Consider the following 17,233-nt stretch of genomic DNA (forward strand, 5'->3'; position numbering starts at 1 on the left):
CACCCCCTCCGGTTATGATGAAATACGGATCTTGGGTGGGACTTCATACTTCTGATCGACAGAGATGATGATTGATTAAGGAAACCCAAAAACATCTCCTACCTGAAAACCCCAGAAACCCTGCATGGGAGAAAAGATGGTCCAATTTTGACTTTTTATATATGAAAGAATCCAGTCATAATGACTGTACGGATGGATAGTACTCGAAAATAAAATTTTGACGATATATGGTACGATAAAATCAGACCGTCGGATCTCCCGTAATCTTCCCTAGAAAATCATAGTTTCCCCCTGTATGTCGCACGCACCAGCCAGCCCTACATGCTATGCGCGCTGGCTAGCCAGCTAGCAGGCATAGCCCATGTGCCCCCTCGCACCATCACGTGCGCCCCCTCGCAGCCTTACCCGAACCCTTGCAGCCTTGCCCTTGCCCCTGCAGCCATGCCAGTCACCTTGTAGCCCTGCCCAGTGCCCCTGCAGGCTAGCCCGCGCGTGCCCCCAGGGTAGCCCGTGCGCACCATTGCTAGCCAGTGCACACCTATAGGCCAGCTTGCGTGCACCACTGCCAACCTCCCACACACAACCATGCATCCCCCCAGCCTCGTGCGTCGCCATAAATGGCCGGGGTTTGTGTTCCACCAACCCGGTGGGTGAGGAGATTTTCTCTTCATCGGTTTATGCATTTTATACTATCCTGCTAGCATACACTACGCCGTAACTTCCCATTGGCCCAAAAAAGAATCGTCTCATCTCATTGCCCCAAAAAATGACTCACTTTTCCTATTGGTCTAAAAAAATAGTTCCCACCCTATTGCCCAAAAATTTCATTTTTTTCTTCCCATTGGCCTAAAAAACCCACTTTTCCTACCATTGACCAAGGGAATTCCCTTTCTCTCCCCATTGGTTCAAGGATCCTATAAAATACCCCCTCCCTTTGGTTTTACACACCACAACACCACAAGGTTCCAAGCCTTTTTAGTGAGAGAGGCTCTGCCCTCTCTCCCCCCCTTTCCCCCTTGAGGTTTTTCTAGTCTTTGGAGAGATCTTCATAAGATCCGAAGTGTTCTTTGGATCTTCAAAGTGTTCTTTGAGCCTTTGAAACTCTTCAATCCTTTGCCTTCTTTTAGTGAGATTTTTGTGTAGGAAAGGTTTCTCCTTAGTCTCCCACCCCCTTTTGCGGTTCTTCCAGTCTGCGGAGAGATCTTCATAAGATTCCTTCGAATCTTCGAAGTGTTCTTCCAGCCTTCGAAGTTCTTCAACCATTTAGGTTCCATACAATTCCTAGCGGAAGCTCTATCCAAGTGCCACCTCAGCCTAGCCCTCCCATAGCCTATCCCTAGCCGAAGCTCTGTCTAAATTCAAATCTAGAAACAGCCTTCCCTAGCCAAAGCTCTGTTTGAAACCAAACCCTAAAGTAACCGTTACTAGCCGGAACTCTGTTCAGATGTCATCATAGTCAGCATCTCTCGAGAAAGGAAGTTGGAGATTAAGACCATCTTCCCCTGAGCTGGGAGAATCTAGAAGTAAGTTCGTACTAGCATCAACCAGGGGATCCAACCCTCTTGATCTAAAACTGGGGTCAAGCTCAGGTATAATTTCTCAATAGAATTAGTTGTGGACTCTATATAGACCTTATTTTACTGTATATACATATTTAAATTCAGTCAATGTAAATGTGTGATAACTTAGTCTTGTATGCAGAATAGGAATAATTCTGAAAAATGTTCATTCTTAAGCATCTAGTAGGAAGACCGGTTGAACTGGGTCAATTGGGTGCCTAACACCTTCCAAACTCTACAACCTAACACTTACCCTAAATCTCTGGACCAGACTAATTTTTAGGCACTTTTCTCAAGAATTGGGCCCACCCCTGGGTCTTAGGCCCATAATCCTAGGTGGTGACTCCAAACTCTTTTTTGCATGATCCTAATCCCCGTATTGGACTATCATTGAATCCCCGTCTCGAATGGCAAACTTTACACTCTTGTGAAATAGGCCCTCACATATCTCTGAGCTATGATAATGCGATGCAAGGCCCGTAGGGTAAGAACACATGACACACCCCTCCCTTATGGAAGCTAAAGAGAGGAGAGAAGACAGAATCGCTGCAAGTCTTTCCCCTCACCAAAAAGGGGAAGAGAGATCTCTCATTTTCGGCCGCTACCCTCACATGGGGCAGCTCCAGGAATTAAGTCAATGGCAAACTCAACTCTCTGTCAGGCAGTAGCTGGGTTAGATCATCTGGAAAGATGTCAAGGAATTCCCTAACTACCTCCAAATCCTTTAATGGTGTGATCTTCACTTCCACATTTTGTACTGATGCGAGGTAGCCCTGACATCCATCTTCCAATAATTTCACCGCCTGAAGGGTGGAGATAAGGGCCTTTCTAGGTCGCTTTGCCCTACCAACTTGGTATATTAGCTCTTCTCCTTCATCATCCATCACCTTAATTTGTTTCTTGGCAAACATCACATTTTCTCAATGAGCTGATAGCCAATCCATGCCTAGAATGATGTCAAAATTCTGCTTGTTGAATTTGATAAGCTGAGCATCCAACTCCCTTCCACTAATTTCAACTGGACATGGCCCATACACCTCATTCAATTGTGCTACCTTACCTATGGGTGTGCTAACAATCAACTTGCATTCTAAAGCCTTGGGTGACATAGCAAGCTTCCTAGAAAATCTCTTAGATATAAATGAATGCGAAGCTCCTGAGTCAAACAAGACATAGGCTTGTATACCTAATATAGGCAAAACACCTAGCATAGCATTGCATATAAATATAGCAGGCTACTAAAAATTATCATAAAAATTTCTTAATTAGAATTATACCTGCTACTACTTCTGTGCTGGCATCAACCTGCTCGGCTGATAAGGCATACATCCTTCCTTAAGGTTGGTTCCCATGGGTCAATGAAGGTCTATAGACAGGAGGCTGATTTAGTAGTGCAGCTGATTTGTACCGGCGATCCTTGGCGAAATGCCCTTATGAGTGACAGTTATAACATCAGTTCTGGGATGTCTAAACTGGAGTGGGGGCTCTTTGCACTGATCCTGGTACAGTTGAAGGATGAGTTGGTCTCGAGGCCATAGGCACCATACTAGTATTCAGGAGGAAAGATGTAGTGCCCGGCCCACTAGTTGGTTGGGAAAGATAACCCGATGGCCTGTAGGGTTGCTTGTAAGAGGGACTATAACTATATGACCCAAGGAAGTTCTTGCTTGGGCCACCCGAATCGGCAAATGGGTTTACCCTCTTCCAAAGTTCTGGTGCTTTGGATTTTTGCACAATCTGAGCATAATCAGTTAGATCCAATACCTCTAGTACTGTACCAATGGATATCTTCAATCCCTTCAAAAACTTCTTGGCTTTTTCCTCAGCTATCTTCATATGGCAAGGAGCAAAATAGAACAAGCTTTCAAACTATTATTGAAAATCTAGAATTGTTGTGCTTCCTTAGGTTAATGCCATAAATTCTGCTTTCTAGCGGTCTCTGAAGCTTCGAGGATAGTAATTTGACAAGACGGATTCCTTGAATTGCTCCCATGTAGGTTCTGGGTGAATTGCCATCAAAATAGGCTTAGAAGCTTTCCACCATGAATCAGCTTCATTTTTAAGTTGCAATCCCGCACAGATGAGTTTCTGTGCCCCTCTGCAATCTACAATCTCAAATATCTTCTCCAACTCTTGGATCCATCGATCCAGTTTTAATGGATCACTACCCACCTTGGTGAAGATAGGTGGCATGTATTTCTTAAAAGATTCGACCACCTTTGCTGTGCTGGTGGCTAGAGGGTAATAGGACGGATAAGCCAGATAGTATGGGTGTAGACACCCAATTTTCTCACCCTCCTCCAGCTATGATGAAATATGGATCCTGGACGTGACTTCTGACTTTCGACCGATAGAGATGCTGATGGAAATGTTCTCCTACCCAAAACCCTGGAAATCCCCGTGCGGGAGAGAGGAAGGCCTAATTTTGACTTTTTATATATGAAGGAATCTAGTCAAGATGACCATATAAATGAATAGTGCTCAGAAAATCACATTTTTTCGCGTGCATGTTGCGCCTTCCCGCACATATGCCGTGCACACAGACAGTCCCACTGGAAACCTGGAAAAATCCCTCACCTGACACAAACACCCTAAAGTTCATCCCCTACCTATCCAGATAACCCCGAAACACTCCCGAGTCTGAAACCCTAGAAATCCCCATGCTGGAGGGAAGGGGTCCAATTTTGACTTTCCATATATGAAGGAATTTGGTTAAGATGACCATACAGATGAATAGTGCTTGGAAATACAATTTTGACGATATATGCAATCATACCCGAAAAATCACGTTTTTCCATGCGCATGTCGTGCACACTGGCCCGGCCGGCCCAGCCAAGCCATCCAGCACCGCCAAGCCAGCCAGCTCAGCCAAGTCAACTAGCCCACCAAGCCCAGCCTGGCCGCACTCCTTTGCACGGGCTTGACTCACACTGTGCATGGACCTGCCGCATGCTGTGCGCGGGCCTACTGCACACTGTGCGCGGGCCTGCTGCACGCTGTGCGTGGCCCCGCCGCACGTTGTGCACGGACCAGGTGCAAGCTGTGTGCAGCCCCACCGCACGCTGTGCGCGGCCCTGCTGCAGAGTGTGCAGGCCCCAGCCGCAGACCTTGCACACTATGCCCGCACACCGTGCACACCTGGTCCGCACACCATGCACACCTGGCCGCACACCGTGCACATGGCCTGCACACCACGCACACCGTGCCCGCACACCATGCACACTTGGCCTGCACACCATGCACACATGGCCCACACACCGTGCACATGGCCCGCACACCCATACATTCGCGCACCCATGACATCACTTGCACCCTCGGCAAAACCTTCTCTCTCCTCTCGCTTTTTCAAAATCTAACTTTTCTAACAAAAATTTCTCTCTCCTCTAGCTTTTTCAAAAATTGCCTTTTCCGACAAAATTTTCTCTCTCCTCTCGCTTTTTTGAAAACTACCTTTTCTGGCAAAATTTTCTCTCTCCTCTCATTTTTTGAAAACTACCTTTTTTGAAAAAATTTTCTCTCCTCATGCTTTTTCAAAAATTGCCTTTTCTGGTAAAACTTTCTCTCTCCTCTTGCTTTTTTGAAAACTACCTTTTCTAAACTTTCTCTCTCCTCCCAATTTTTCTAAAAATCACCTTTTTCCAAGCTAAAATTTCTCTCTACTCCCTTTTTTCTGAAAACCCCATTTTTTCCACTGGACAAAAGCCCTTCCCACCCATTTTTGCCTTCAACCCCCCCTTTTACTCATTTGACAAAAATTCTATCTTTTCACTTTAGGCAAGAGCCCCCCTTTCGTCCACTGGATAAAGAGATTCCCCCTCTCTTACTTGGTTAAAAAAACTATAAATACCCCCCTCTCCAAAAATGGGGTAAAATTTGAATGGACAGAGGAATGTGAGAAGAGTTTTTAGGAATTGAAGAAAAGGTTGGTGCCAGCCCCTGTGTTGACCATCCCTGAAGGCACAGGTGGAATGACAGTCTACACTGATGCGTCTAAGGTCGGGTTGGGTTGTGTTCTCATGCAACGCGGTAAGGTGATATCATATGCATCCCGACAACTAAAGAAATATGAGAAGAACTACCCCACTCATGACTTGAAACTAGCCGTGGTCATTTTTGCCCTAAAGATTTGGCGACATTATTTGTATGGGGAGAAGTGCGAGATATACAGTGATCACAAAAGCCTTAAGTACTTTTTCAGCCAAAGAGATTTGAATATGAGGCAAAGGAGATGGCTCGAGCTCATGAAAGATTATGACTATAACATTCAGTATCATCTTGGCAAGGCTAAGGTAGTGGTAGATGCGTTGAGTCGGAAGGCATAGACTATAGCACTCTCCCACTTAGCAGTCTACCCACAGCTCGTACAAGAGACGAAGCTAATGGATGAAACCCTCTTATATGAAGGAGCAACCTTAGAGCTTGAACATCAACTAGAAAACATTAAATGGTTAGATGTATCCTTGGCAGCTCTCCAGGTGCATCCATCGATTAGGCAAGAGGTGATAATGAACAACCTTTGGATCCTGAGTTGCAACGGATCAGAATTAAGATTCAAGAGCAAACAATGAACGACCCTGATTTTGTTTTAGCCAGTGACAGGGCATTATTGTTTCGAGGTAGGTTGTGTGTGCCCAATTATTTGGAGATACAAGATAAGATAGTGCAGGAAGCATATAGCTCCGAGTACTCACTCCACCCAGGAAGTACAAAGATGTATAAGGACCTTAAACAAAACTACTGGTAGCCAAGCATGAGAATCACAATAGCCCTATATGTGGCGACTTGTCTTATATGCCAAAAAGTAAAAGCTAAGAGGCATCGACCTTTTGGTACTCTTCAGCCACTCCCAGTACCAGACTGGAAGTGGGATAGGATTATGATGGACTTTGTCACCGGACTACCATGCACACCTAAGGGGATGGATACGATTTGTGTGATAGTTGATCTGCTTACTAAGACTGCTCATTTCATTCCCATCAAGACCAAATTATCTATGTCCAAGTTAGCATAACTTTATATGGATAACATAGTGCGCTTGCATGGAGTGCCAGTGAGCATTGTGTTAGATAGGGACCCAAGGTTCACTTCCAGATTTTGCAAAAGTTTCCAGCATGCTTTGGGATCACAATTGAACTTGAGTACTGCTTTCCACCCACAGATTGATGGTCAGTCAAAGCGAACCATACAGATATTAGAAGACATGTTCAGGGCATGTGCAATGGAAATGTGTGGTAGTTGGGAAGAATATATACCCCTTATGGAGTTTGCCCATAACAATAGTTATCAAGCTACAATTGGGATGGCTCCATATGAGGCATTATATGGTAGGAAGTGTAGAACTCCTTTGTATTGGAATGAGGTAGGAGAACGCCGAATGTTAGGACCCGAAATGATACAGATGACATGTGACAAGGTCGATGTTATTTGAGAAAGGATTAAGGCAGCTTAGTCACGTCAGAAGAGTTATGCAGACACCCACAAGAAAGACATTGAGTTTCAAGCAGGAGAAAAGGTGTCTCTCAAGATTTCTCCTACTAGAGGGTTTCATAGATTCCATAGAAAGGGTAAGTTGAGCCCGAGACACATTGGCCCATTTAAGATTTTGACTCGGGTTGGCTTAGTAGCCTACATGCTTGCTCTTCCACCTTCGCTCAGAAATGTTCATAATGTATTCGATGTATCCATGCTGAAGCGATACATTCATGATCCATCGTACGTATTACCCATGGAACCAGAATATCTAGAAGCTGATATGACCTATAGAGAACAGTCAACTGAAATCTTGGACCGAAAAGCGAAAATCCTTCGCAACCACTCCATTTCCTTCGTAAAGGTGCGATGGGCGAATCATTCACTTGAAGAAGCATCTTGGGAGAAAGAGGATGAAATCCAAGCCAAGTACCCTCATCTTTTCGAATAACCAGGTACACCAATTTCGAGGACGAAATTTTCAAAAAGGGGGGGTAAATGTGATACCCTACTTTTAAAACCTGGTTTAATTACACGGTTAACCCAGTTTAACCATGCAGGAGCCGAACCTGAGAGGGTTAAGGCGGGTTCCTTATGGACCATGATGGCAAGGGTGACTTTGAACACAGGTTGGCCAGACAAGTCTGAGTCAGTGCCAGAGGAGACGGGTGTACCCAAGCCATGTACATGCACGTATCATAAGCTCATGTACAGGTAATGCTGGTATGTAGCCGTATCCTAAAGTGTATACGTATTATATATCTCATACCGAGAGTGAGATACATGCCAAGAGTCGAATTCCATCGAAATCTCAATTGTTTGGCTAAGTTTTGACCAACAGGTGAGCGGTCACAGGCAGGCAAACCCGCCCACCTGAGTGACCCACCCATGTGGTTACTAGATATTCTCTAAATATAAATAGTACTTATTGTGTTTCTCCTTTTCTCATTTAATGCATTAAAGAGTTGGTGAGAAGAGTAAAGAGGAGAGAGAAAAGAAAGGAAGAAAAGAGAACGAAGAAGAAGAAAGGGAAAGAAAGAGGAGGAAGAAATGATTTTAAGCAACGCCGAGGTTTGATCTTCTCATTCCGACACCAAAAAAGTGATCCCCAACACGAGATCTACGATTTGAGGTGAGCGATAGCTATACTTCTTAAATTTTCACCAAACCCCAAGTGAAACCCTTGATTTGGGTAGAGTTCCTTGAGATCTTGTAAATCCCACTTGAGATGATGAATCTAAGGTTTAATAGATGGTCTATGTGTTGATTTTGAAGGTTTAAATAAGTTTTTACAAGATTTGAGAAGCATTGGTGATTTCTTGAGTTAAGAGGTGATTTTGAGGTTTTGGAAGAGTTCTTGAGCAAAGAACGTAAGATGGCTTTTCAATCCTTAAATCTAACTTAGATCTAGGTTAGGATCATCTTATAAGACCTTAAATGTGTGAAAAATGTGATTGGAACAACCCCATTTGGTTTCTCCAAGGTTGAGGAACGTTTCAAGGAAGAAAGCAAATTTTCACCCCCACAAGTGGGCGAAGACCGGCGGGCGAAGCCGCCTGCCTAAGGGGGGGCAGCCCCTCGGTCCCCACCGGTGGGTGGGGACCAGCAAGGAAAGCCGCCCTCCTGAGGGGGCCCACCGGTTCAATCGACGGGCTATTCGGCCCACCTGTGAAGACCGGTGGGCAATGTCAGGTGGGCTGTTTGGCCCACCTGTTGGCCCCCCGGTCGGATTTTTGAGCCCGAATGGGCCCAAAACGGATGAACAACCCTTTTTTATGATTTTAAACATGATTTAAACATCAAATATCATTAGTTTTGACCCCAAGGTGGTGAAATACTAACTCCATTCGCTTATGATAAGTTCCACTAGAATTTACGTTTCTCACGCCGGATCTCACCCGCACCGAATGTGAGCTTTTGTACCCAACAAGTAAGTGGGGAGAGGACATTTGACTTTATTTTAAGCTTGTTTTGCATCATTAAATTGTATCTAGACTAGCCATGTCATCATACAAATTATGTATGGATTAGTCATCCTCGTATGCCGTTCGAACGCATTGTGTATGCATTCTAAACAAATGATTTATGATATGAGTGTTGTGCTTTACATTATCAATCCTAAATGATTGATGTGCTTATATGATGAATGGTTGGATTACTATGCATGTGCATTATTAGATTAGACGCCGTAGTCGGCTTGGAAACGAGTGCATTGGTGGCCCATGGAATGGGACGCGGTGGCACTATGCAATCGTACTATGTCATATAGAAGCAAGCGGTTTAGGATTCTCATACCTTGTGCTACGACCCTTCCCAACAGGGGTCGAGGTGTAGGGTTATCACTTGGGGGGAAGCAGTGGTCGCAGTTTTCAGGTCACTGTGGCGGTTAGACATACGCCTGGCTGGTCATTAGGGCAGTCGGCAACCTCAGTGGTATATTCAAGAGGGCCAATCGTACTGCTTTTAAATTGCTGGGGTTAGCACCTTTACTTTTCTGTCATTACTTTTATGTTGAGAGCCGGTAGTTGGCATGTTTTACTTTTCTGAGTACTCACGGTGGGCCTTCTCATACAACCCTATGGGCGTATCATGGGATGGAGTTCGTGGCTCGTACCCGGGGTATATGCGCACTGTGGTTGTAAGTAGCACATAACCAAAGACTTAGAAATGTTGTTTAGGTGGATAAGATTTAAAATGAATTGCATAGCATATAGTGCATATGGATGTGATTGTTGTGTGGTTTTTCTTTTCACTTACTGAGCTAGTGAGCTCATCCCACGTGCGCACCTCTTTTAGATGATTTTAAAGGTAACCCACCTAAGATCAGGAGTTGGGCCCCACTGTCGAGTTTCCCATTGAGGATTGGTGGGTCCCTGAGGAGTATGAGCACTGTGCTGATTGCATGTGCGAGGGCTGTGCTGTGGGACCGCAGTAATGACACCGTACAGGATTTTGCTTTTTGATTCTTTTGATGACCCCCCTTTTTGTGTACTTGATACATAAATTTTTATTCTTTTATGTAAATATCATGCCTAAGGGTCCACATGTACTTAGCTATATACTACAATTTGGGTATCAAGTATATTGGGGATATTTACAGGTAATTTAAGTCTGTCACTGAACTTTTGAACACTTATCTTAGATGTGGGTATGCTGTGATGGGGTACTATATCAGATGATCCTGGCAGGTTTGGGTTAACCGGAGTTAACCTTATACTTAAGACTATGGAGCATCATGCCACACATCCTGAGGACGGAGATTTCCCATATGGTAGGACCCTCACCAGGGTTTTCGAGTTCTTTGGGGTGGATTTCAGTGGTGAGGAGGGAAAGACCCCAACGGAAAAATTTAACAGGGAAAACCTACGTAGGATGGGTCTCCAAGCTCTTATAGATGTACCTCAGAGGGCAAGAGCTCAAGGAGGTAGGAACAGGGTGAATGTCCATAGGGAGGATGTCCACATGGAGGAGGAGGAAAATAGTGAGGAGGATGAGGATTATGTTCCTCAATTCAGGGAGGAGGACTTTCTGGATGAGGATGCCCTTGAGGAGGAGCCTCTTGATTCGAGAGATGCTGATCCTATCTTTGCTAGGGTTGCAGACCCACAGCATAGAGCCCCACCACCTGAGAGTGGCGCATTTGACTTTGAGAGCATGATGACCAGTATGAGGGCCTTGAAAGATGGGCAAGATCAGCTTTTGAGAAGACTAGATGAGAGTGCTTCTAGAGAGGAAAATATCTTAGAAAGGCAGGCTACATTAGAGAATTCCTTCCTAAGATTGAGCGAGGATTTGGACACAACGGCCAATGCCATTTCAGCGAACTTTACCTGACTCTGGAGGGATGTGCAACTAGTGAATGCGAGGTTTGATCACTACGATCGTCAGCTTAAAGTTAAATCGAGGCCTAGGAGGGATGGAGTAGTAGAGCTAGATGATGATGAGGGTCTCTGAGGAACTTAGCCTGCCTATCCTAATCAGCTTTTACTTGTCTTTGTTGTTTATGTGTTTATGGTTGACTATATATATATTTTTTCTTTTTGTACTTTTCTCTGGAATATGGACTTGCTAATATGGTGTTCTGATGTTGTTGGTGACTTTTAGTTAGTTTTGTATGCTCGATAAAATTATTGTAATTTAGTTGTAACAACGTTAGTTAGCCTTTGTTGATTATGCTTATTCATATATGTATGTTGTCTATCAGGTGCTTCTATTTGAAAATTTTGGAAAATCTTTTTTTAGAGTTGTTATACTACCAAAATTTTGTTAAATCCTTACTTGATGGGTTATGCAATCAGATAACTAATCTTTTATTTATTCCAAGCAAACTTTCTCTAATGCATGCCATGAAATGCAATCATCATTTTTTTCTTTTTCTTTTTTGGCAGTTAATTCTTTAAAGTTTTTACATTTACCCAACCCCATTTCCTATTATAGATTCTATGGGGTCTAAATGGTATGCTGTGAGTGGATAGAGCATCATGCTCTGATACCACCATTGTCACACCCCGTTCACACAGAACCGGACCAGTGACCGAGTTAACTCCGGTTAACCCAAATCTGCCAGGATCAGCTGATACAGTACCCCACCACAACATACCCACATCTAAGATAAGTGTTCAAAAGTTCAGCGGAAGACTTAAATTACCTGTAAATATCCCCAATATACTTGATACCCAAATTGTAATATATAGCTAAGGACATGTGGGCCTGCAGGCATGATATTTACACAAAAAGAATAACAATTTACGTATCAAGTACACAAAAGGGGAAGTTATCAAAAGAATCAAAAAGAAAAATCCTGTACGGTGTCATTACTGTGGTCCCGTAGCACAGCCCTCACACATGTACTTAGCTACTTACTCATACTCTTCGGGGACCCACCAATCCTCAACGAAAAACTCGACAGTAGGGCCCAACTCCTGATCTTCAGGCGGGTGACCTGCAAAATCATCTAAAAGAGGTGTGCACGTGGGGTGAGCTCACTAGCTCAATAAGTGAAAAGAAAGACCACACAAACAGCCACATCCATATGCACTATATGCTATGCAATTCATTTTGAATCTTATCCACCTAAACAACATTACTAAGTCTTAGGTTATGTGCTACTTACAACCACAGTGCACGTATGCCCCGGGTACGAGCCACGAACTCCATCCCGCGATATGCCCATAGGGTTGTTGGAGAAGGCCCACTGTGAGTACTCAGAAAAGTAAAGCATGCTGACTACCGGCTCTTAACATAAAAGTAAATGACAGAAAAGTAAAGGTGCTGACCCTAGTAGTTTAAAAGCAGTACGATTGGCCCTTTTGAATATACCACTGAGGTTGTCGACTGTCCTAATGACCAGCTGGGCGTATGTCTAACAGCTAAAGTGGCCTGACAAGCACGACCACTGCTTCCCCCAGGTGATAACCCAACACCTTAACCCCTGTTGGGAAGGGTCGTAGCACGGGGAATGATAATCCTAAACTGTATGCTCCTATATGACAAAGTACGATTGTATAGTGCCACCGCGTCCCATACCACTGGCCACCAATGCACTCATTTCCAAACCGACTATAGCGTCTAGTCTAATAATGCATCATGCACAATAATCCAACCATTCATCATATAAGCACATCAATCATTTAGCATTGAGAATGTAAAGCATAACACACATATTATAAATCATTTGTTTAGGGCAGGCATAAATGTTTGGCACCTCCCTCCAAGGCCTTGTAGATGCAGAAGGCTATGTAGGCTGCTATGAAGCCCACTTGGTTCCTGTGACCTCCTCTAGGGAGCAAATTAAACTGAACCAAGCGAGCAAATACACGAGCCTCCGGGTTGAATGTCGTCTCGGAATCCGGACGCACCTTGTTGTAGCTAATGGTCTCGTAAATGTGGTCCTGCATCTCCGAACTTAAGGATGGGCCCACAGGTTTACTCCATGGGGGGCTTTAGAATTGATGCCCAACTGATGACATATATAAAATACTAGCAAGAGTGTCCACAGTCAAACGAACGTTCACTCCCTTCACCATGCTGGTGATTGAGTACTCCCCATACTGGTAAGAGACCTCCAAATTACAATAAAACCTTCGGACCAGGCGTTCATAGCATGAGCGGTCAATGTTAAGAATGGACTGCCAACCCAGTGCAGTAAACCTCTCCTGCAGTTGAATCTTGTTGAAATCACAAGTTACCACGGTTTTCTCCATCATCACAGACTTCTTTAGAAAGGTCTGCCAATTTGTTTTTGCCCTCAAACTCCGGAAGAGTCCCTCATCATAGTCTAGAGGATCTATGGGGGCATGTTCTTGTTGCCTTGTACGAAGGGCTGGGGAACTAGTCCCTACACCCTTCCATTTTGAAATTGTGGCCCTACCTCTATTGGAAGAGGATGCGGGTTCCTTGCCCTTGCGAGAAGACATCCTAGTAAGAAAAGAGAAGAAATAGTGATAAGTAAAATTGTTGCATGACAAAGGAAGTAAATAGGAGGGTGAGAAAGCACATGTAAATGCACCTAAATACATAATGTGAATCATTATAAAAAGAGGGGTGGTTAAGCCATAGAGAAATGAATAGGAGGAAATCCCCAAACATGGCATCCACTAGCATGTTGTAAAATAGAAAAGTAATAAAGGAGTATAAAGCATGGCAAGTGAGAAGTGATGGAAAGCCTCATAAGAATTTCCTCAAGTGGGGTAATTGGTGTCAAATGGTAGAAATCCCCCAAATTCAATGTGCAAGTTCAATCCAAGAGAATGAAAATCCCATAATAGTGTAGAACTTGAAGCTTACATGTCAATGATAGTAATGCCTATCATTATACAACCAAGAATATGCAAAAAAAAATTCTATTATGACATTGAGGTGCAAGGAATGGTAAGTGATTCAAAGTTGCTCATAAGTATGGAATGAAGTGAAGAGAATCATAGAAACCCCATAAATTTTTTTTTTCAAGAAACCTAACACAAAAAAGAGGGATTTTCATGGAAAAGAGATGGATTTTCATAGAAAAGAGATGGAATTGCAAGCATATACAAGTTTCCATGATCTTTCCAACAATATAAGTGCAAATCAAAGATAAGAAATCCCATTTGAGTTCGTAGTTGGGGAGAAAAGAGAAGAAATAGAAGAAACCCCCAAATTGGAGAAATTAGGGCACGGTTTGAGATTTTCTCCCATCGATTGGGTAGTAAAGCCCAAAACTATGAATGAGTCACAAAGGAAGCATCATATTCTCATGGAATGATTATTTTATGAAAAGAAACATGAAAAAAATCAAGTTTTGGGAAGTATAAATGGATTCAACACCTAAAATATATGTTTCAAGAAGAGAAATGGAGAAGAGACTTACTTGAGAGTGAAAGGCACTTGAATCTTCCAAAATCCGTAGAATCGTTGAGTGAAATCATGAGTGGATGCGCCAAGTAACCCTCTAAAATCACCCTAAGTTGAGCTAAGGTAGAAGATGGGAGAAATGAGGGTTGAAAGAGGCTTAAAAGCCCCTTTATCTTCCGCCTCGGGTTGGACCAATGGGCCCAACCCGAGCCACCCTTTGGTTGGGAAAAAAATAATAAAATAAATAAATAAAATAATAGAAATAATAATACATTATTAAAAAAAAATTGAGCGGGACTGTCGTCCTACTTGTCGAAGCGCTAGCACAGTACTCTCGGGGCTAGCTGTGGCTGGATGCAAGACATCATATACTACAATACCCCGTGTTTTGGTATATGATTATATGCTTATGTAAATTCTAAGGTACTTAACTAATATTTTGTGTATGGTATGATCCAGGTGCAAGGACACGATGGTACGCACTAGATCCAGTAGCAATGCTCGAGGAACCTCACGTGGTCCTCATCCTATCGGTCGACCACCAAATCCTCGAAGGTCCCGCTCTGTGGGGCAAACCCCACTTCCAGATGCCGGGTCAAACCACCTGACTTCCGGATCCTCCACCTATCATCACTCCAAGTGATGTTGCGACCATAGTTCAGTAGTCACAGCAAGCCTTCTAGCAACAAATGCTCCAGCAGCAGCAGGCATTTATGGTTGCTATACAGCAACAGTTAGACCTTCCTTAACCCGGTCAACATCCTCGGATAACTACTCCACAAGACCCACCTGTAAGGTCTGGTATGAGACCACAAGCCGGAGGTACACCTCCAATTCTGCCACTCAGCACTCCTCCATATATGGTGCCCCCTCCGTACCCTTACTATCCGGCATATGCACCTAATTACCTGTCGACAAATAATACGACAAGGGTAGTGGAATCTTTCAAGAGGAATTTACCACCTGTATTCTCTAAGGTGGGGAGTGATCCTCTAGAGCCGGACTAGTAGATCCAAGAGCTGGAAAAGATATTTGAGGTAATTGAGAGCACTGAGGCACAGAAGCTTATTTGTGCAGGGCAACAACTCAAGAATGAAGCCAACTCTTGGTGGCAAGCCTCTAAGCCTATATTGTTTACCGCACATCCGGAACCCACGTGGGAGCAACTCAAGGAATTGTTTTTGGAAAACCATTACCCTCGTAACTTCAGAGACCGTAAAGAGACAGAATTCATGGCCTTGACTCAAGGAAATAAGACTATCCTTAAGTATCAACAACAGTTTGAAAGCTTGTTCCATTTTGCCCCTAGGCATATGAGGTCAGCTGAAGAAAAGGCTGCAAGGTTTCTGAAGGGATTAAAGGCATCTATTAGGTCAATGCTCGAGGTCTTAGATTTGACAGATTATGGCCAGATTGTGCAAAAACCCAAAACCATGAAAGATAAGCAAAAGGGAGAACAATCCCTCACACCTGGATTGTGGAAGAGGACTAATCCATTTCCGGACATGGGCAACTCATCCAAGGTATACCGTGGGCCGTATAGTTCTGGGCCTGCATATAGACAACCCTATAGGCCATTTGGCTACCTTCCTTGACCAGCTAGTGATCTGGGCTCTATATCTTTTCACCTAAACACTAGTATGGTGCCTATAGTCACAAGGCCACCCCGTCCCCCATCCACATTAGGTCAAGTACAAAGGGGCCCTACCCCAGTTTCGACGTCACAGATCCATTGCTTTAATTTCCACTCTTATGGGCATTATGCCAAAGACTGTCGGGTCAGACCAGCCTTACCATCCAGTCAGCCCTCTGTGTACAAACCTCCCTTAACTCGGGGGAATCAACCGCAAGGAGGAATGTATGCCTTATCAGCTGAGGAAGCTGAGGCCAGCACAGAAGTGGTAGCAGGTACATTTTAATTTAAGATTTTCCTTATGCTGAATTTTGATGACCTGCTATACTTATATGCATTGTTGCACTAGGTGTTCTACCTATATCGAGTATACCAGCCTATGTCTTATTTGATTCAGGAGCTACACATTCGTTCATATCTAAGAGATCTGCTGAGAAACTTGGTATGCCGCCCAGGACACTAGATTATGAGATGATTGTTAGTATGCCTATAGGAAAAGTTACATAGTTGAAGGAGGTGTATGGGCCATGCCCAGTGGAAATCAGTGGAAAGAAATTGAATGCACAACTCATCAAATTCAACATGCAGAATTTTGACATTATACTGGGCATGGATTGGTTGTCGGCCCATCGAGCAAATGTGATGTGTGCCGAAAAATTAATTAGGATGACAAATGATGAAGGTAAAGAACTGGTATACCAAGCAGATAAAATAAAATGGGCTAGAAAGGTCCTCATCTCTGCTCTTCAAGCAGTCAAGTTGTTGGAAAGTGGATGTTTGGGTTACTCAGCATCGGTACTTGATGTTGATGCAAAGGTTACACCTCTAGAAGAGGTGGAGGTGGTTGAAAAATTTCCCGACGTCTTTCTAGATAATCTGATGCATCTACCGCCTGATAGAGAGTTAGAATTTACCATAGACTTGATTCCTAGAGCAGCTCCAGTGTCAAAAGCTCCATACAGGATTACACTAGCCAAATTGAGGGAGTTACAGATGCAGTTGCAAGAATTATTGGAGAAGGGGTTTATTTTCCCAAGTGTTTCACCTTGGGGTGCCTCTGTATTGTTTGTCAAGAAGAATGATGGCAACTTGCGTATGTGCATCGATTATCAGGAATTGAATAAGCTAACCATTAAGAACCGGTATCCATTGCCATGCATTGATGATTTGTTTGACCAACTACAGGGTGCCAATGTATTTTCAAAGATAGACCTTAGATCAGGCTATTATCAGCTCAAGATAA

The sequence above is a fragment of the Macadamia integrifolia genome, chromosome 11 (genome assembly GCF_013358625.1).
Source record: "Macadamia integrifolia cultivar HAES 741 chromosome 11, SCU_Mint_v3, whole genome shotgun sequence".
Taxonomy (NCBI): Eukaryota; Viridiplantae; Streptophyta; class Magnoliopsida; order Proteales; family Proteaceae; genus Macadamia; species Macadamia integrifolia.